This window comes from Lonchura striata, chromosome 1 (genome assembly GCF_050655825.1).
Source record: "Lonchura striata isolate lonStrDom1 chromosome 1, ASM5065582v1, whole genome shotgun sequence".
NCBI classification, from domain to species: domain Eukaryota; kingdom Metazoa; phylum Chordata; class Aves; order Passeriformes; family Estrildidae; genus Lonchura; species Lonchura striata.
In genome coordinates, this window is record NC_140703.1 from 111,062,962 (window position 1) to 111,081,743 (window position 18,782).

The window sequence follows — 18,782 nt, forward strand, 5'->3', positions numbered from 1 at the left end:
GGCTCGATGCGCGGCCCGGGCCCCGGTCTGCGGAAGGGGGGCGGCAGCCCAGCTGCAAGAGGAGGGCAGGCCGGCTGCGAGCTGCCCCCTGCACCTCTCCCACTTGCATACCACGGCCATTTTGTCTGCTCGCGGCGCGCCCGTGTGTGTGTCCCCCGCCCCGTCCCCTCGGGCTGCTGCGGGCGCTGCCCCGGGCGCAGGGGCCGGGCCGTGCCGGCGGCGGGGCCGGCGGGGCAGGCGGAGGCGAAAGGCGGGCGGCCCCGGCCGCTCCTGGGAGCGGAGAGATGCAGCCGCTAGGCAAGGCCCTGCAGGGGAGGGGGCGTGCGCCGCACAAGTCTGGAGAGGAGTAAAAATAGCGCCGGCGAGGTTGTCGCTCTCCTCGCCTCCCCCCATCCCAGCGGGGGGCAGCGGTGGGGCTCGGCGGGAGGGCGGCGTGCAGGGCTCGGGGGGCGAACAGGCTCGGGAGCCAGACAAAACCCCGGCCCGGCGGAAAGCGAGGCGGACGAGGTTGAGCCTTCGCCTTTGAAGGCGATGCGCGGGAGCTGGAGGCTACAACCCCTCTTCCCGGTGGGGGTCCCTGAGCCCCGGGAGGCGCGGACTGCGGCCCGTCCCCGACTCTCGGCGGCCTGGGGAGGAGCGGTAGCGAGCGGAGACTTGGCGGAGGAACAGAAGCCACCATGCTCCCGAGTTTAAACATAATACGGCGGCCGGGGGAACCGCCATGGTTTGAAGGTGTGTTTGTGCAGACTACAGCTTGTATGTTAATAATTGGATACAGTCGATGAATCACCTCCGTCCTCCTTCTGGTTTTGTTTTTGCGTTGTGTTTTGTTTCGAAGGGGGTGGGGAGAGAAAGCGAGGAGACGGTGGCTCGGCGCTGAATACCAATTCCGAGCCCGGGTTCATAAACACTGGGGTTATTCACTCCGCCCCAGAGGTGACAGCGGAGGCCTCCGCCGCCCTCCGCGCCCGCGTCCCGCGGCGCGGCCCCCGGGCTCGCCAGCGTGCCGAGCGGGATTTGCGCCCCGGCTGGAAGCCCGGCAGCGGCGGGTAGCTCGTTGGGGTGCATACATATGAAATGAGAGCCTGCAACATCAAAGCAGCAGCAGAGCCAAGGCAGGGAGGGGCTCTCGGTGCGTACATGTGTGTACCTTTCCAGAGAAAAGCCCCTAATTTTTAAAATCGGACATCCCCCCCTTCCGCCCCTTCACTCGCATGGCAGACACGCGGAGAGATTCTTTAGTCCTGTACTTAACACTTCACAGTGTTTTTAGCAATTAAGGCGAGAGGGGGGTGGGTATAAAGATAAGCCACTTTTTCGCCCTGCAAGTGTGAAAGATAAGATAACAGTAAGCTGGGGCAAAACGTCTGCTTACAACCTCCCCCCAGCGATTCTGATCGGTCACCTCTTATCTCAGAAAATGTTCATTTCGAAAACAGCTTCAAAAATCCAAGGGAAAATAAAAGTATTTTCCGTTCAGAAGTGCCATTTAAAACCCCGTCCTCACTTCATCTCTCTACATCATCGTTCCCCCGCGCCCCCCCGCCATCACGGTACCCAAACAAGGGCAGCAGCCGCTTCATAGAGCGCCTCTCGGAAGCCAAATCACGCAGGTAATCAGAGGACCGAAACCTGTCAGGCGCCGAGATTAGTGGCTCCCCGCCGCTCCCCGGCCATGCCCGCTCGCAGGCGGGGGACCCGGCCCCTCGCTGCCCGTGGAGTGGGCAGAGACCTGCGCTAGGGAAAGCCCCGCGCCGGCCCCACGGGCTGCGGCGGGTGAGGCAAAGCCAGAGCCGGGCTGCTTTTGCCGGTTCGTTTCGCTGCAACACCCCCGACGGCGACACTCCCCCAGCCCGGCCTGGCCCCAGCCGAGCTGCAGGATCCGCTGTGGGCGGGCCGTGCTCGGCGTCGAGTCGGTTCTGATTGTGAGCCTCTCGGCCGCCCCCGCGCCCCGCTGCCCGGCAGGCACGGGCGGAGGCAGGGTGCGGGCAGGGTGCCCGGTGCACACGGCGGTGGCTCTGCCCTCCACGGCACCGGGCAAGGCCCCGCCGCTCCCGCCCCGAGGCCCGCGGGCAGGATGCGGGCGCTGATCCGCCCCGGCCCGGCGCGCCTGCCACGGCCACGGCCGGGGTTACGCGCTGCTTTCCAGTCCCCGGGGGCCTCCCCCTGGGCCCGGAGTTTCCCCCTCTCGTCCTTGAGCCGTCGCCATGCGCGATAAATCGAGATGTCGAGTAGAAAAGGCTTCCCGACACCTTCCCGAGGGCAAGGAGCGGCAGCGCCGCATCTTCGCTGCCCTGGGAAACCTCCACACGGGCCTCCACGCGAGGCAGCGGAGTGTGTGTGATGGGGGAGCGGGGGTGTGCGTCCCGTTGTCCCCAGGCAAAGACACATCGAGGGCACCGCACGGGAAATGTGATAGCAGCGACCCCGCGCTGCCCCAACGCGCTCAGGACCGGAGCGGAGAAGGAGTGGCTCGGCAGAGAGCCAAGACGATGGCGGGGGGGGCCTTCCTCAGGCTCTGCACACCCCCGATCTCCTCCTGCCGCCGTTCTCAGAAACCCGTCGGTGCCGTGCTCTCGAAGTGAGTGGGTCAGCAGCTGATGACAAGGGGAAAAAAGAAGAGAGCGAGAGAGCGAGCGAACGAAAAAAACTCCCTCCCAAACCCTAGCCTGGCGCGATTACTCATCCCCAGAGTTCCCCTAAGTCAGAGAAACTTGGCGAAGTCCCAAGGCCGAGCCGTTAACACGGTCTGAGGCTCCCCGGGCACCTTCCGCCGCCGGGCCGGTGCCGAGGGGGCCGGGGCTGAGGGGGCCGGAGGCCAAGGCCGTCGGGGAATGCGTGTCCCCATCCTCGGCGCTGTGCGCGCTCGAGTTATTGTGGAGCGTTTTATCTTCACAGTCACATCGGCAGCTAACGAAGCTCGGCGGCTGCAGCCCACACGACTTTGGTTCTCTGCATTTATCCTTCAATAAAAGCCGATTCCTTTATTAGAAACAGGAGACGTGTCTCCTACCGCCCCTATCAAATCCCAACTGGCAAGGCGCAGCCGACACCTCCCCCTCAGCCCCCCCTGCCCGAGCGGGGCAGGCGGCACCACCCCATGGCCCACGTCCCCGTCCCGCCGGACCCCCCACCGCGAGCATCCCGCTCTCCTCCGCTTCAGCCCCCCCTTCCCCCCGCCACGAACAGGGGCAGCCCTCGGCCCCTTCCACCGGGGCGGCCAACGCCCCCTCTCCGTGATCCCTCCCGGGCAGGAGCAGCCGAGGCCAGCTGGCCCCTCCCGCCCCAAACAGCCCGCGCCGGCACGGGCAGCCGCCACCCCTCCCCTGCCAAATCAATCGCCCCCACCAGGCGCACCCACACGACTTTCGTTCCCCTGCATTTATCGTTCAATAAAAGTCGTTTCCTTTATTAGAAACAGAGGAGACGCTTCTCCCTCCCACCGCCCTCACCTCATGCCCCCTCCGCGGGCGCAGCCGGCGGCCCCCCTACCACGTCGCCCCCCGCCGAGCGCGGACCGCCCCAGCCCCCCTCGCTCCCACCACCACCGCCCCCTAAAAATAACAATAACAGTAATAACAATAATAACAGCCGCCGTCCCCAGCAGTCGCGGCAGTCAGCACCCCCTCCACCGAGCTCAGCCCCCCTCCCCTTTCCTCTCAAATCCCCCATCGCTAGGCGCAGCCAACCACCCCCCCCCGCCCGCCCGCCTTTCCCCAGGCGCAGCCAACGACCCATCAAATCCCCTGGCCAGGCACGGCTCGGCCCCCGCCCGCCTCGCAGCCCCCCCGGGCACCGAGCAGGTCTGCGCGGCGGATGCTTGTGTGCGACTCCGATTGGAGCTGACGCTCCGCCGCTACCGGGCGGGGAATGTTTCCCCGGGCGCCGCCGGGAGAGCCGGTGCTCGGAGGATGCCAGCCCGCTTGGCCGTGCCGTGCCCCGCCGTGCCGTGCCGTGCCCCTCCTCCGCGGCGCGGAGCGCCCAGCGGAGATCTCCCCGCTGAGGAGGGGCCGGGAGGGAGCGCACTCTGTATCGCATTAAATTAATCGCTCGGCTCCGGAGGAGGCAGGTGATTCTGCCAAACACAATGAGGGGTTTGAGCGCTGCGGAATAAAGCGCTGTTCATGGGGCCGTGGGCGGCGGTGCCCGGCTCCACCGCGGGATCGCCGGCTCCCGGGCGATCTCGGCGCTGCTCCCCGCCGCCGGCCCCAGTGCGGGGAGCTCCGGCTCGGCGCACCCCACCCTCGCCCTCGGGATGGATAAAGGGGGGGGGAGAGAACAAGCAGCCGCCCTGGCAGCGGGGGAGCACCAGCCCCTGGGGACGGAAACGGGGGGTAGAGGGGACTGTAGCCAGCTTTCCCCACCCCCAGCCCCCGCTGTGCGTCCCATCGGGGGCGGCCCTTTGCGATGGGAGGGCGAGAATCAGCCTCCCGAGAGGAAGCCGGGGCCGGGTGACGGGGACCGCGCAGCTCGCTGTGCCGGGCGCCGGGGAGCGCGGGGCCCCTGGGCGGCCTCCGGGCAGACGGTGCAGGGCGGGCGGCGCTGCCAGGGTTCAGGCGGTGGCAGGCGTTGTTTTCCTCGGAGAGCGGAGGAGGAGGAGGAAATCTCCGGGTTTTTAATGAGGGGGTGCAGAAGGGCTGAGCGCTGGGATTACACGGCGCGGAGACAGAGCTGCGGGCTGTGTGTGCGCGCAGGGCTGCTAGTCTCCGCCCGTCTGCCTGCTAATCGCACGTTTTCCGCTGTTAAAAAGAAACCGAGACACTGTGGCCGAGCCCAGCGCTGTCTCTGTGACTGTGACATGAAAAGATGGCGCTCTCTCCCCTCCCCCAGCCTCCCTCTCGGTTTACACTTCCTCCCCAACAGCTTTTGCCTTCCAGTTTTTTAAAGCCCTCTTTGCTCCTTCCTTCCCCCCGTCTCCCCCGGCCGGATACCACCAGCTTCCCAGCCGGTCGGTGGGTCCCTCTGTTGCGACGATGTTTTTGGGTTTTTTTCCCTTTTTTCTTTACCTCGCTATTTTCGCCTCTCCCTTTTCTCGGAAACCTCGATCTCTTTATGTCTCGCTCTTTTGTGAACTTCAGCGGCAGTTTGCAGGAGGCCGGGGGGAGGCGGGGAAGGAAAAGCGGGGAGGGGGTTATCCCGTCGCTTCTGCCCCCCATCCATGTCCTCCCTCTACCCAGGGGCAGCGGGGGCAGGAAAGTGAGCCGGATCTAGGTGCGTGGGTGTCGGGGCGGGCAGAGGGAGGCTCAGGGAGGTGCCTGCCCGCGCTGGCGACCTGGTCCCGCTGCGGTTGACCTGGCGGCCACGGGAGCGCTCGCCGTGGGGGCGAGCCGCGCTGGAGCGATGCAGCGGGGGCATCTCCGTCGGAGGAGTTTACCTGTCTAGAAACCTGCACGCACCAAGCTGGTCCCGGCTCCCAGAGAGGGTCCATGTAACTGGCCGCGGCCCCGCTCTGAGGAAGGAGGGCTACTCTGCCGCCTTCCATATCACTTCTTGCGTTCATCACTAGACCGCTCTAAGTGCTAAGTTTTTTTTTTCTTTTTCTTTTTTTTTCCTAAGCCTGCAAATTAAATTCAGCGCCGCTCTCCTATTTTAGTGTCTGTTATGTTAATTGCACTTAGCGCTGGGGCGCAGCTCGCCAGGGATGTATGAAGGCCTCGGAGATTAACCGCAGACTCTTTCTCGGACTTTTCTGAGGCAGCAGCAAGTTCCGAGGGACTTCAAGATCCCATGTGCTTTCGGGGCGTGCCGCTGCTGGCCGGCACCTCTAAACTCGGGGCCAGTGACTCTCGGCTGGCAGGTCAGGCTGCCAGCAGCTCCCTGTGCACCCGCAGATCTATTTGCGTAAGGATTTGCATTGCGGGACGACAGGTATTTTTCCTCCCTGTGGATGGTAAAAATGCAAAATTAGCGTGACTGTTTCTAGGCAGAGAAGCCACGACTACGTGATCTCGCCGAACCTGTCGGTTGTGCTCTCTGGAGCAGCAGGGAAACCGGACACCTTTATCAGTGACCCCCGAAGCCGTTCTCCCGGGCGTTCGCTGCATTTATCGCCATCTAACCCTAGGCAGCCCGCGAGGGCCGTGTCACGGCCCCTTGCCCTGCCCGGGATGTCTGTGCGGCTGGCTGTGCCCCGCGGTGTTGTTACCCGGCCACTTCGGGAAGGAGCAGGCATGTGTTTCCCGGCATGTCCCTTCTCCAGCGTCTACTTCATCTATTCGTTATCAGGGGACGGCGTGTGGAGTGACTGAGCCTAATAAGTTGTCCACTTGTTCATTTCAGGAGCATTGATTTCTGGTTCCAAGGCACTCTGTTCTAGCTCTGGCTACAGCTGCGGGGCATTTCGCAGCTGGTCCTTCGCCTAGACAAATATCAGCGAGAATGTGAGCGTTATTAGCCACATAAATAAATCATTAACGTGCACACAAATGTTATTTTAGCATAACTTCCAGGGAGAAAACATCCCGGCGGAGCAAGGCGGCCAGGCGTGCTACCTTGGGCCGGCCTCGTCGCGGGCTGCCCGGCAGCGGCGGGCGGGGGTCGGCGCCCCCCGGCACGGAGAGGCACGGCTCTGCAGCTCCCGATTGAACATTAACAGGGCCGGCCGGCGTGGCACGGCCGCAGGGCCTTGCTTCGCAGACCTTTGTCTGCTCTCCCGAGGCCGGGCGGGGACGCCGGGCGCTTTACTCCCCAAACGCGACGGCACTAATGAGATTAGCGGCCGGCTGGCCGCGGCTGGGGCCGGGAAGCGCCGAGCCCGCGGGCACAGCCCGGCCCGGCCCGGCCGCTGCGCCTCGTTAGCGCGGACCCAGGCCAGGCACGACGCTCGCCTCCGGCCTCCCGCGAAGCGCCGCCGGCTCCCCCCGTGCCCCGGCGGCGGCTGCCGCTCCCCGCTCGCCGCCGCCGCCCGGGCCGCGCTCGCCCTGCCCCGCGGAATCCCGCGGGTGCCAGTAAAGCCCTGCCTGGGAGCCCTGCCAAGGCGGTCTCGCTTTGATATTCCGCGCCACGGCCGCTCCTCCGCTTGCTCCTAATCACGCAAATGCGAGCTTGCCCCGGCGCTCTCCGTAATAAACACCGAGCGCGTTTCGCTGGGAGCCCAAAGTAAATAGTGTATCGGAGAAGCGGGGCTGCGCTGAGAAGCAGAGATCTTCCACTTTTTCGCACTTAGCAACAGACTGAGGCGTCGTGCGCGCCCTCCCCGAGCCAGGCTCCGTGTGATTTACTTTCTGGTTGCAATGCAGATACACACTTGTCAGTTCAAGGGCAGGACAGAAACTGTGCAAGCGGAGTCTTGTGAACGGAAATCTCCCATTTACGAGGTTCTCCTCCAGCACCAAAAGCCACCCTCCAGCACCTTTGTTCTGCATGCAGCTGCTTTTACACACACACACACACACACACACACACACACACACACACACACACACACACACACACACACAGCCACATCACCATCCAACCCTTCTTCCCGCGTCTCACTCCTCAGATGGATTCTCAGTTTTTTCCCGACTGACCCTGGGGGAGGCGGTGGGGGGGAGCAAGGGGGAGGGAGCCCGGGAGAGGTTGATGATGAATGACAAGGCAAATGATAAGAGCCGAAGCGACAGCAAAAGCAAACAGAAGTGGTCTCTCGCAGGGCCCAGAACCGTCCGCGGCCACGGGAGTTGTGCCTGTGCCATGAAGGCAGGGTTGGCCTCCGCAAAGCAGCCCGGCTTCTCCGGGGCGAGATAAACACATTTCGGTCACGTGGCGAGTCTATACGGTGCCGTGCTCCTATTTGCCTTCCCCGCTCGCTTTTCGCTTCTCACAATAACATGCCATCCGCCAGCCAGCTCCGAGGCTAACCTCACCTCCCTGGCGCCCGGCCAGCCCGCCCCGGCCCGGCCGCGCAGGGAGAAGCCGCGACTCCCGTGGGGAGGTTGCACCCCGGCCTGGGGCTGGCAGCAGCCCAAGCCAGAGCTGGGGAAGCGCCCGGCTGCATCCCGGTTTGGGGCTGGAACGGGAGTTGGCTGCACGGGGGCGGAAGCAGGGGCCAGGACTGGCCAGATCCCCAGGACAGGGTTGAGGAAGAGCGCGGTGTCCGCGCAGGGTGGAGTTTCGCCCGGGGACCGCAGGTGCGGGGCGTATGCGGGTGCCGCTGACTTCAGGGCGGGAGAACCCCCGCGTCTCCGTCAGGATCGTCCGGGCGTAGAACGGGCTCCGAAGAGAAGTGGGGGGAACGGGGCACCCGCGGCGAGACGCCAGCTTTGCTGTTTTAAAATGGCTGAAAAGGGTGTCCCCGGGCATCCCCTTCCCGGGAGCAGCCGCGGCGAACCCCGTCGCCCCGAGCACCGCGGGCGCCGGCGGCGGCCCCGGTTGGTTACGGGAACAATGAGCACCGCGGGCGCGCCCGGTGCCTCCCCGCTGCCGGGGCCGGCCGGGGGCAGCGCCGCGGGGCCGGGGGCGCAGCGGGCGGGGGAGGCGTTCGGGGGGAGCGGGAGGCTGGAGCCGGCCAAGTGCCCCCCCGGCCGGCGGAACGAGCGTGCCGTTTAATCCCTTTATCCCCGCTCGCTGGTGGCGGTGCGAGCCGCCGGGCCGGGAGCCACCCGCCGGCCGCCGGGGAGGCAGCGTGCTGGCTCGGCGCCGCAGATGTCGCCGGGTGGGAGCAGGGAGCCGATCCCCAGCGGCACCACCTCCACAAGGGCAGCAGTCCCCCGGGACCCGGACACCGCCTGACCGCGCACCGGAGGGCTCGCTCCCTTCGGAGCCCCCGCGGGTTTCCTGCCGTCGGGCACCGCAGCCGTGCCCCGGCACCCCGCTCGGGGCCCGGCCGCCTCCCGGTCTCGTTCCCGGGGCCGGCCTCCCTTCTGTCCCCGCGGGAGCGCGATCTGCAGCCTCCCCTCTGCCCAGGGCTCCCCGGAGCCGCTGGGCGAGCGAGGAGCAGCCCCGGTGAGGTGCCCAGGTTGCAGCCCGTGCTCCGAAATCCGGCAATTATGCAAATGCCCGGGACGCTCTCCTCTCCCCTTTGATCTGAACTTCCTCGGAATGATCCCTTCTCATTACGGGGCATGAAAATGCCTCTCGGACGTGTAAAGTGAGCTACAGAGCTCCTTTCATTCCCTTTTGTTACCCGCACCGGGCTCGTCTCTCCAGCCCCGCATTCCCCAAGCGCCGGGAAAGAGGACGGAAAGGGGCTCCCGGGGGAGGCGGCGGGACGTGGGAGCAGCCCGGGCCGCCGGTTGTCATGGCGAGGCCAAGCGTCTTCCCAAGTTATGTGCGACTAATGGGTTTGTGCCCCGCTCGGCTCCGGGTTCACCTTTCCCCCCGCTGCTCGGCTCCCCGCCGACCTCCCCGCCCGTGCCCCGGGAGGCAGCGGCGGCGGCGGCCCCGGCCGGGCGGCGGAGCCTCGTCCCTCTGACTCACTGCCTGCACATCAAACCCGCCGCGGGGTTCGGAGCGGAGGGAGGCGGCGGAGGACTCCCGTCGACGGCAGTGCAGTCCTCGAGCGACTTCAAACTCCATCTTCTGCTGCGCTCCTTGCCACCTCTTGTTTCAGTTTTGATAACTGAGGCTAAGGAGGCACTGAATGTATAAGAGGTTTAGAATGTCTATGCAAACGTGGATATGATTTTCAAGACTCCCAGGAGCCATGGCTGGGATTTTGTGTTATCTTCTTTTTCTCCCTTCTTTTTCTTTTTTTTTTTTTTCTTTGAAAGGATATTAAGAAAGTTTATGCTGTCTTGAAAACTACTCCCCTGTAAGAAAAACATTCTGACCATTTGCTGGAGGCCATTTTATGAAACCTCAAGGAGGTTAATAGCTTGCATAATTTCAGGAATGTCAGGTCTCTCCTTAATACCTTCTTCTCATTCTCTGCCATTTACTCAGACAAACCAGGAGCTCTGGAGGCCAAGCACTCCCGTGACAGACAATGGACTCCTACCTGAATCCTCCTATCTGAGGGGCCTGCACCAGAAAACGGATGGACTTCTTCCCTGCTCTGCTCATACACGGTGCTCAGAGAAAACCTGGACCGCGTCTGTGAGACTTAGGGATGCACATGAAAGGGGGCACAGCGTAAGGAGCCCACCCTAAGTATGGAGGTTGTGCTTTTCATTTTGCTGGAATTTGCTGTTTCATCTAGAGAAGCACTGGTAGATGTGGCATGAATGAAATTGTGCTGCTGCAAAACAAAGCTGAACAAACGGGAGGAGAATTATTTGAACTGTTTCTAAAATGTTGTCATGTTTGTTAACAGCTGCTTAACTCTAGTGTCTAACAAGCTCTTGGAAAATAAGTTTATTAATAAAAAAAAGAAAAGGCAATGCCCCTGCTTGCTTACAATTAAATGATGACAGCTTATAATGCATTCCTTTGAGACCTCCAGTAACATCAGGACTCAGGGGACTGGAAATACCTAATTCATAGGTTTTTTAAACCAAGAACGGACTGTTATGATCAGCTGGTCTGACCTGCCACATATCATGGGCCAGTGAATTTCAGCCAGACGTTCTTGTATCAGACCCATAAATTCTGCCTGAGCTTTTAACTTGGCATCCAATCTTGCTCTGAAGATTTTTAAGTAACAGGAAAAAACACCGCTTGCCTCTGTTGTTCCAGTGGTTATGTCCCCTCACTGTTTTTTTTTTTTGTTAAAGTACCTATTTCTGCTCAGAATTCATAGTGCTTCATTTTCCAACATAGGATCTCATTATGCCTTTGTCTGCCACATTAAAGAGATCTTGACTATCAGAAATCTCCCCATAGAGACACTTAGGGCACTTAAAGACTATGATCAAACCAAGTCATAGCCTCCTCTTGGATAAATTAATAGATGGGATTTCTTTAGTCTTTTGCAATAAGATGCGATTCCCAGACCTTGAATCACTCTTCTAGCTCTCTTCTGATCCCGTATTAATTTGCCAATGCACTTTTAACATGCAAACACCACAACAGAGCCGGACACAGTATTGCAGCAACAGCCTCATTCATGTCGGAAGCACTAATGGCGTAATTAAGTTTACTTGTTTAAAACCCTATGCAGAATACTTTTATAGATAGCTTTAGCAATGCTGACTTTATTAAAACCCCATTTAAAAAGTCACCTGTCTTCATGCAGACTAGTGTTGTTCATCAAAATCACAGTGCTGAGCGTAGCTTGAGCAAAGTGCAGAGCTAGCTTAGTTTTACTGGCTGGGGCTTTTTCAGCACTCCATCAGCCCTAGCCTTCAGTAGGGCTTCATACTTTTTTCTTTTGTCTGTAAGAAGCAACTGCTGCATATTCTCACAATGGCACTAACTAGCCCTGGATGTACAGCGACAGAGAAGCGTGGGCAGAGCTTCACTACACCATTCCCTCTTTTCCCCGTTCGTCTCTTGTGGCACCAAAGCCCTCATTAAGTTGCTCCAAGATTCAGGGTAGTTCAGTCCTGTCAGTGCCCCAGTGATGGGGCTCAGTTTTGGGACACTCCTCCCCAGGTAGCTCACAGAGAGATTCCATGAAGGCTTTTTCAGCCATGTCAAAGCGTCTGCTTTCACACCTCAGCCCATTGCCCGTCCACCTTCTCATGAACACTGCTCCAAAAGGTGGACACTGAGCATGGTTAGGCTGTGAGTGACATTGCATTGGGTGCTGCAAGCCTGGACTCTGTTCTGCATGAGAGGTGGCCTGAGATGAAGCCAAAAATGCCCTGGATTATTTGGGCGAGACAGGCTCCCAAAAGCCTCAGCAGTAGTTGGGATTGCATTGTGCTGTGCTTTGTACAGCAAGGATGAAATATTCTGTCCCAACAGTCTCTTTTCATATTATTTGTATGCTCAAAAGCAAAGAATCACATAGGACAGGCAAATTCTAGGAAATGGCTGAGCCTCAGCTTCATACACTATCTCTGTGCTTCCTAGCAGGAGTCACACCTGAGCAACACTCCTTTATTTATTTTCCTCCCAAATTATAGGTCTTTTTTCATGATTCTGATTGGAGATACAGGTTGGTCATGGTCACATATCAGACCAAAGGTGCTTTTCCTACCAAGGGCAATCAGACTGGCATCTTCTAGCTCACTTGGTTTCCCAGGCTGTCCTTACTGAGATCTGTGCCCTAGCAGAGGTTGTGGCACATGCTGGAGACTGGGTGAGCTTAGTGGGCCTGCACCATGGTCACCTCCCAGTGGGAAAGTAGCTATGACCTGCCCAGGAAAGCTGGTCCCCATGTAGGAATGATTCTCCATTTGCACAGAGATGCTTAAGGGACTTGCATGCCACTTATTCTGCCACTACCTCTGGGAATGTGGTGGCAGAGCATAAAGCCAGTGTAACTACACTTTTTATGCTAAGGTGATCTGTGATGAAGTTCACATTACATTAGAGAGCCTGGAGGCTGCTACTGCAATACCTGTCAAGGCCCAGCCTGCATAAACCAACACCAAGACAGGGACAGCTCAGGATCAAGGGTTATGTTTCTTTTATGCTTATGCCCCATCTCACATTTTGCACCATGCAATAGCACCACATCTGCCCCTTTAATCATAAATTATCCATTAGCTTAAATTATTTTTCCCATGACACATAGCACAGCCTTCAAGTCCTACTAGTAGCAGCCCTCCCTTCGTTTATACTTTCCACGTGCCCTCGTTTTACAATGAGTCAGACACACTTGCCCTCTCTTCCTATGACTTACACTTTCCTACCTCAGAGGACACATATATCAGAAGACACATCTGATGGCCCAGTTTATGGATATCCTCTCATACAATGGGCGTTACTCCTTTCCAGAACCACTGCTAGGCAGCCATCGGGTTCAAATCAAACTCTCCAGTAGACCCAACTACAAAAAAGCCAGCACAGAGAAGTCACCTTTGTTATAACAAAACACCCTTGAGTTGCACTTAATTCTAGTAAGCAGCACATTATCCTCACTCACTGTACAAAAATGCAATTTATAATTTCAAAAAGCAATAATCATTCAAACCATCAGACCTGCAGCTTTGAGGCACATGCAGGATGGGATTGCTTCTCTTCTGTCTAATTTACCTGCAAGCCACTCATGACAACCTGCACTTGTTTCTTGCCAGGCTGCTGCAGCCAGCAGTATTTGGGTCTGAGTGACTCTTTTGGGGTCTGCTCCCCTCCAGCTCTCTTAGGGGTTTGCCAGTGGTTTTCATGGAGAGCAGAACGAGGCTGTCTGTGTAAAAACCAATGTTGACATTTTCTTGTTTAAATATCATACATCAGAGGGGGGTCACGGGAGCCAAGGCCACCAGAAAGGGTTCCCCCACAAGCTATTATTTCCTTTTAAAAGCACCAGGGAGCCAGCAGTCTCAGCTGGGCCTCACACCCGTTTGTCTGCCCTTCTCTGTGAGCTGGCTGACTGCTGCCAGTGCCACTTAGCAAATACAGATGTTCAGGTCTTTTTCTTTCACCACGGGCCTCACTTATCCCTGTGCAGAGGTCTGCTACTAAATGAATGCATCGTTTAAGCCCTGTTTTCAAGGCCATGTGAAATACACACCCCATCCACGCTCAGCTCACTCTTTGCTTGCAAAAATCTACAGTGCTTTCCTATCAAATTTGAAACAAATGGCATTCAAACTTATTTTAAAAATTAATTGAACCAATACATCAACAACTTTCATGTTTTCAGAGCCTGTACGGCCCTCGCCTGGGAAATTAGAACTGCAGGAGGGTAATTTTGCATTTAAATCAATGGAGCTCTTTTTCCTGACAGGGTTGTCTTCACACTAAGACAAGCAGCTCTACCAGGGTTCCAAAGAAAGGAAACTATTAGGTGTCCTGCACCCACGGCACACCTGATCTCCCTGCCAGGAGAGTTTCCTGGGAAGCTGTGGAAGAGTCACCCTCACATCAGCACCATATGGGGCAATGTTGTTGGGGGATCCTTCTGTGAGAAGATTACGCCTCTGCAACATCCTTCTACACCCTGTACCCTGGCTCCTCTCTTTTCCCATTCATCCAAGCAACACCTCACCTGCTGTGCCTTATTCCATGCATTTTCCCCCGTTCCTGATGTGGGAGTGTCATGCTGAGAGTGAGCAGGCTGTCAGGCTGCTATCAGATGCTGAGCTAGGAAAAAGTGTGTTTGGGGACTGCTCAGGAGAAGGAGCACAGAAAGTGATGGAAGACATGGCCTTTCCCAGGGAGGGAACGGCTGCAGGATTTATCTTTTTATCTAAACCCCTGAACAGATTTGCTGCCAAAAGAAAGATAATCCACATTATGTGGAAACACAATTACATTCACATGAACACACACACACAAACACACACTGTTCCCTTCTAACCACAGGACACAGACTTTGGGAGTGGTGGCCTTGGTGAGACATGGCAAAGGAGCCCATGACTAAGTCCAGGAGCTCACCTGCTTCCCTGTACCACCAGCATAGCACTCGTGGTCATCTGCCTCTCTAGACTTTACAGTTTTTCTTCCATTTCTGGGGCAGGCAGGAGCAATCTGTCTTCTGTGTCTACAGAGTGCCCAGAACTCTAAAGTTCCTGTGTTATGTTCCAGGAAACAACACAACATTTGTGAACCTGGAAAGATAAAATACTACTCAAATTTAGCATATGTCAATCTCCCTATTTATCTCTGTGTGTCCTGAGCCTTACCCTAGTCCAAAACCTCTCCATACTGTTTTAAATTTTGATAATAAGAACAATGTATTAGATGATGCAAGGCAGAGTCTACCCCAAAGAAACAAAACAGGCAGCATAGACAGTGTTTCTAAGAATATGAAAGCATCATTTAGGTGGTCATGTAGTGGTCTTTAAGAACTTTTGATGACAAGACTTCTGAAATTGTTTTTCCCCTTCTCAGAAGTGTTCTGAGGGTGGTGAGATGTCGAAACAGTGAAAAAGAGAGACAAGACTTGACAAACTGTAGCTGGGAGAACATCAGAGGTGTAAGCCTGGCTGCAAGAAGGCCTGCAGGCTGGTGGGGATGGGTGCCTGCAGCCTGCTACTTCTTGCAGAATTAAGAGAGGCAGCAAAGGGCTGAGGTTAGATAGAAGAGGGGCCTGGGGTACACCTGTGTTCCAGACTGAAGAAGCTTTCATACCTTTTGGTATACCAGCCAACTTTTCCAAGCCACTGGGGTCTGCCAATTCTGCTTTAGTAATGTTCTCCACTGCTTTGCTTCTGAGGCTCAGCCATCACCATGGAGCAGCACTTCCAAGGAGATTTTTAAATGCTGCAAGGGGACAGCAGTGGAAAGATTATCAGAACCACCTTGGTCTGAGATGCTGGGACTTAGATCCTTCCAGGCATTAATTCAGTGAAAGCCAGACAGGATCAGGCTGAAAGTGGCACAGTGTGCTGTTGGAAGCAAATCCACATAGCTTCAAGTACACACAAACCATTTTCTATGGGACCTTGGAGTGGTTTACAAGAGCGCTCAGGGGACCAGGTGACTTTAAGCATAGTGAATTTCAGCTGCATAACCAAGGCTTAACACTGTAACCACAGCCCTCCCTGAGGTAGCGATGACTGCAGAGGCCAAGCCAACAAATTGGAAAGGATTGTTTTCCTTTTTCATTGCTACTGTCTGGTTTTCCAGCTTCTTGATTCAAGCATACTGCTTGAAAAGGGATATATGTTACCATCACAACACAAGCCTGTGTTTTCTCTGTCTTCTCAAATGCTGGATATACCTAGTCAGAGAGCAGCTCCACGCAGAACATACAGGAAGGTGTGGAGACCCTGGGGCCGTTTTTGCCTACTGCTCTTCAGGTTGCTCAAAAGTTTTTGTCCTGCCTTCAGACAGTGAACAACAAGGCTCAGGGCTAGAAAGAGTGGTGGTATATAATATCTATGCAATATCTCTCCCCTCACAAGGCAGGGACCAATCAACTACACCCAAACCCCATCAGGCCCTGGGAAATGAGTTTTAGTGTTGGTTTGCCACAAGCCTTGTCCCAGATAACGTAGAAGGACCTTGTCTTAAGCCAGTGTGAAAGAATTGTATTGAAACACACATATCTGCTGTTGTCTCATTCTTGCACTCTTCTTTCAGGTGTTTCCTTGCCATGGGAGAGGATATCCCCAAGCCCTCATTCACAAGTACTACAGGACTGCTTCCCAGCCACAGTTTATATTCAGTTTTCCCCAGACAAGAGTTACTCTGACATCTCCACACACACAGAGGGATCTCTCTGAATGCCATATGCATCATCTTTTGCTCTTTTGCTCCCAGGCAGACCAGGGCTCAGCCTGCCCAGGCATGTGCCACACCACACCTCCTCGCCATGGTCTGCCCAGAGTCCATCCCCATTTCCTGCACCTTCCACTGTGCCAACACCAGCCACTTCTGGAGGACCAGAGCAAGTGCTCTGGTGCAGCAAGGGCACATGAATCATTTACCTCCTAGCCAGTCCTCTCTGCTGTGCTCCAGCAGGAGTGGCACAGTGCTCTCGCTCCAGCTCCTTAAGTGGTGCTCAGAGGTACAGGGCAGGTTATAGATTTTTGTCTCTCTCTGAATTTGGGTTCAGCAGCAGCACCTCTGCTTGCGGGGCTGCACAGGCAGCTGGCTTGCTGCTGTGGCCCTTCTCTTCCTCTGCCATCCCTGATGGGTTAAAACTTCCTCCAAAGGCCAGGGGCTGGAGGGGAGCAGAGGGAGAAGGCAGAGGTCCGTGGAACACGGGGTGGAAATCGCTCCAGGGTGCTGGTGACGAGCAGGAAGGCAGCTGGTCAGCTCTGCAAGCACAGGGCAGCCGGGAGCAGGGAGGTGTCACTCGCATCACCTGGGGCTCGGGGGACAAACCGCCCTGGCCGGCTCCCGTCGGGCTCCCGGGGGCAGGGGCACAGCTCAGACGCCGCTCCCAGCCCCACGCCGCGCTGCACATCCTCCTCGGGGACCCGGGCACGTCTCACCGGGACATCTCTCGGCTTGCTCAGCCCGGGGGGGACACCCGGAGGAGCCCTGTCCCGCTGCTGCCGTCCCCTGCCCCAGCCCCGACGGCACGGCCCGTTCCTGCCCTGCCCGCCTCGCCTAGGGCTGCGCGGTGGTGCTGGCCCCGGGCAGTGTTTTCTGGCCTGAGGAACGTGGCCCGCATCAGACCGAGCCAAAACCCCGGCCGTGCGAGTCACCCCTGTCCTAGGAAGAGCCTTCGATATCCCGGCTGCCTGGGGGTAGCAGGGAGCTCCAGAAAATACCAAGTGCGTGCTTGGACCGCATCAAAGGTATTTATTTTGATTGTCCCTTGGCTATAACTTTCATCGTTCGCCTTTGTTTTATAGCTGCTCAAGTTTTACTTGCAGAATTAAGACAGATTTAGGGGGGAGGGGGAGGAAGGGGGTAGGAAGCCTTTGTTCTCCGGAGTGTGCTTGTCTTACTTTTGCATCATGTGGCCCGAGCGGCACACACACACACATCCCCCCCGCCCCGACCGTATTTACTCTATCTCGAGTGAGTCCTTTGAAGGAGAGGGCAGAGTCGTCGTTAACCCCCTGCGTGCCTGCTGGGCCCTCCGCCGGCAGAGCCCGCCTGTGGCGGGGCCGCAGCCGGTCCTGAATCCCGGAGCCACGGGTGTCTCTTTGACGGACGGCATCAGTCGTATGTTTGCCCCCCCAAAAAAAGCCCACAGCGGCCATGCCGTGGCGGTCTCCGCTCCAGCAGCATGCACGGGGAGCCAGCGGCGGTGGGCCTCTCGGAGAGAGCCCGGGGATACCCCCTTGATCACTAGCAGACTGGGCTGCTTACACGAGGCTGGAGATGCCTACAAACTCGAAACAGCTGCCGGGCTTTGCTCTGGCCTGACTGCTAAAATACGCCGATCTCCTTTTAATCTGTTTCATATTCACAAATTAAGCACTTAGCCTAGGTAATAAATCATGAGGCAGTTTACGAGGCTAGCAGGAGACAAACAAGTGGAAAGGGAAAACAATCGCCTAAAAGTAGATGCCGTATAACTGAAAGTATAACTCGGAAATGTAACAAATGTAACTCGGAAAACCTAGTCCGCGCTCCCCGGGGCGGCGGCAGCGCCCCGCGGTCCCGGCAGAGCCCCGCCGCTGGCGGGGGCGCCGCACCGGGACCCCGGTCGCACCCCGGGCTCCGGCCTTTGTCTCCCCGGGTACCGGCCGCCCACACCGGCTCCACCTGGGAGAGGAGCCGGCAGTCGGCCTGGAAATAATGACTGGAGCTGGCGATAACCTCGTCTTGCACACACGCACACGGGCTCGTCTCCGGCTGGGGCGGGAGGCAGGAAAGTGATGATGGGAAAAAAAAAATGAAGTGCGGGCTCGCCTCACGCCGAGCCGCTCGCGGGCGCCCGCATATGATGTGGCACTCCCCGGTGTCCCCGGGGAAGGCAGCCCCAGAGGTGCCGGGGCTCCGGAGCGCACGCTCCCGGCCGTCGGGCGCAGGGGAGGGCAGCAGCTGGAAAGTAACTCCTTGGCTAGCGGAGTTATCCCCTGCTCCTCTTTCCGGGATGGCCGGGGGAGGGGGACACCCCGGCTGCCGAGGGACACACGCCCCCCAAGCCCCCGCGTGGGGACACGGTCACGGTCACCGGCCGTGGGCGTCGCTGGCGGGGGACGGGGCTCCGGAGGGCAGGTCCCAGCCCCAGCCCGGCTGCTGCGGCGGGAGAAGGGAACCGGGAGGCGGGCGAGCCTGCAGAAGTGCCAGCCGGGCGCTGGCAGCGGGGGGCCGGGGCACTGCTGCCCGCGGTGGCAGCCCGGGACTCCCCGGCGCTTTGCCCAGAGTCACTTCCCGGGAGAGCCGCCAGCCACTCCGGGGCACGACGCCGAAGTCCCCAAGACAAAAGATCCGACGCCAAGACCCCTCCTGGCAAAGTC

The 18,782-nt window shown here is 58.1% G+C and overlaps 1 protein-coding gene and 1 long non-coding RNA gene across 8 annotated transcripts in view; one reads left to right on the forward strand and one right to left on the reverse strand.

Annotated features, from left to right (window-relative positions):
- BCOR (BCL6 corepressor) overlaps positions 1 to 18,782 on the reverse strand; it is an 83,518-nt gene that overhangs the window by 64,265 nt on the left and 471 nt on the right. Inside the window, exon 1 of one of the 7 annotated variants that reach the window (XM_085585971.1) lies at positions 15,046 to 16,787. The exons of 5 other annotated variants lie outside the window; for them this stretch is intronic. The gene's annotated coding sequence lies outside the window, so the exon portion shown is untranslated. Of the gene's footprint in view, positions 1 to 5,006; positions 5,202 to 15,045; positions 16,788 to 18,782 lie in introns of those variants that run through there. One more of the 7 variants, XM_085585960.1, reaches the window with a different exon arrangement.
- On the forward strand, positions 6,580 to 10,301 carry LOC116184811 (uncharacterized). The gene is made up of 2 exons (XR_004149491.3): positions 6,580 to 8,111; positions 9,865 to 10,301. It is a non-coding gene; the product is annotated as an uncharacterized LOC116184811 (long non-coding RNA).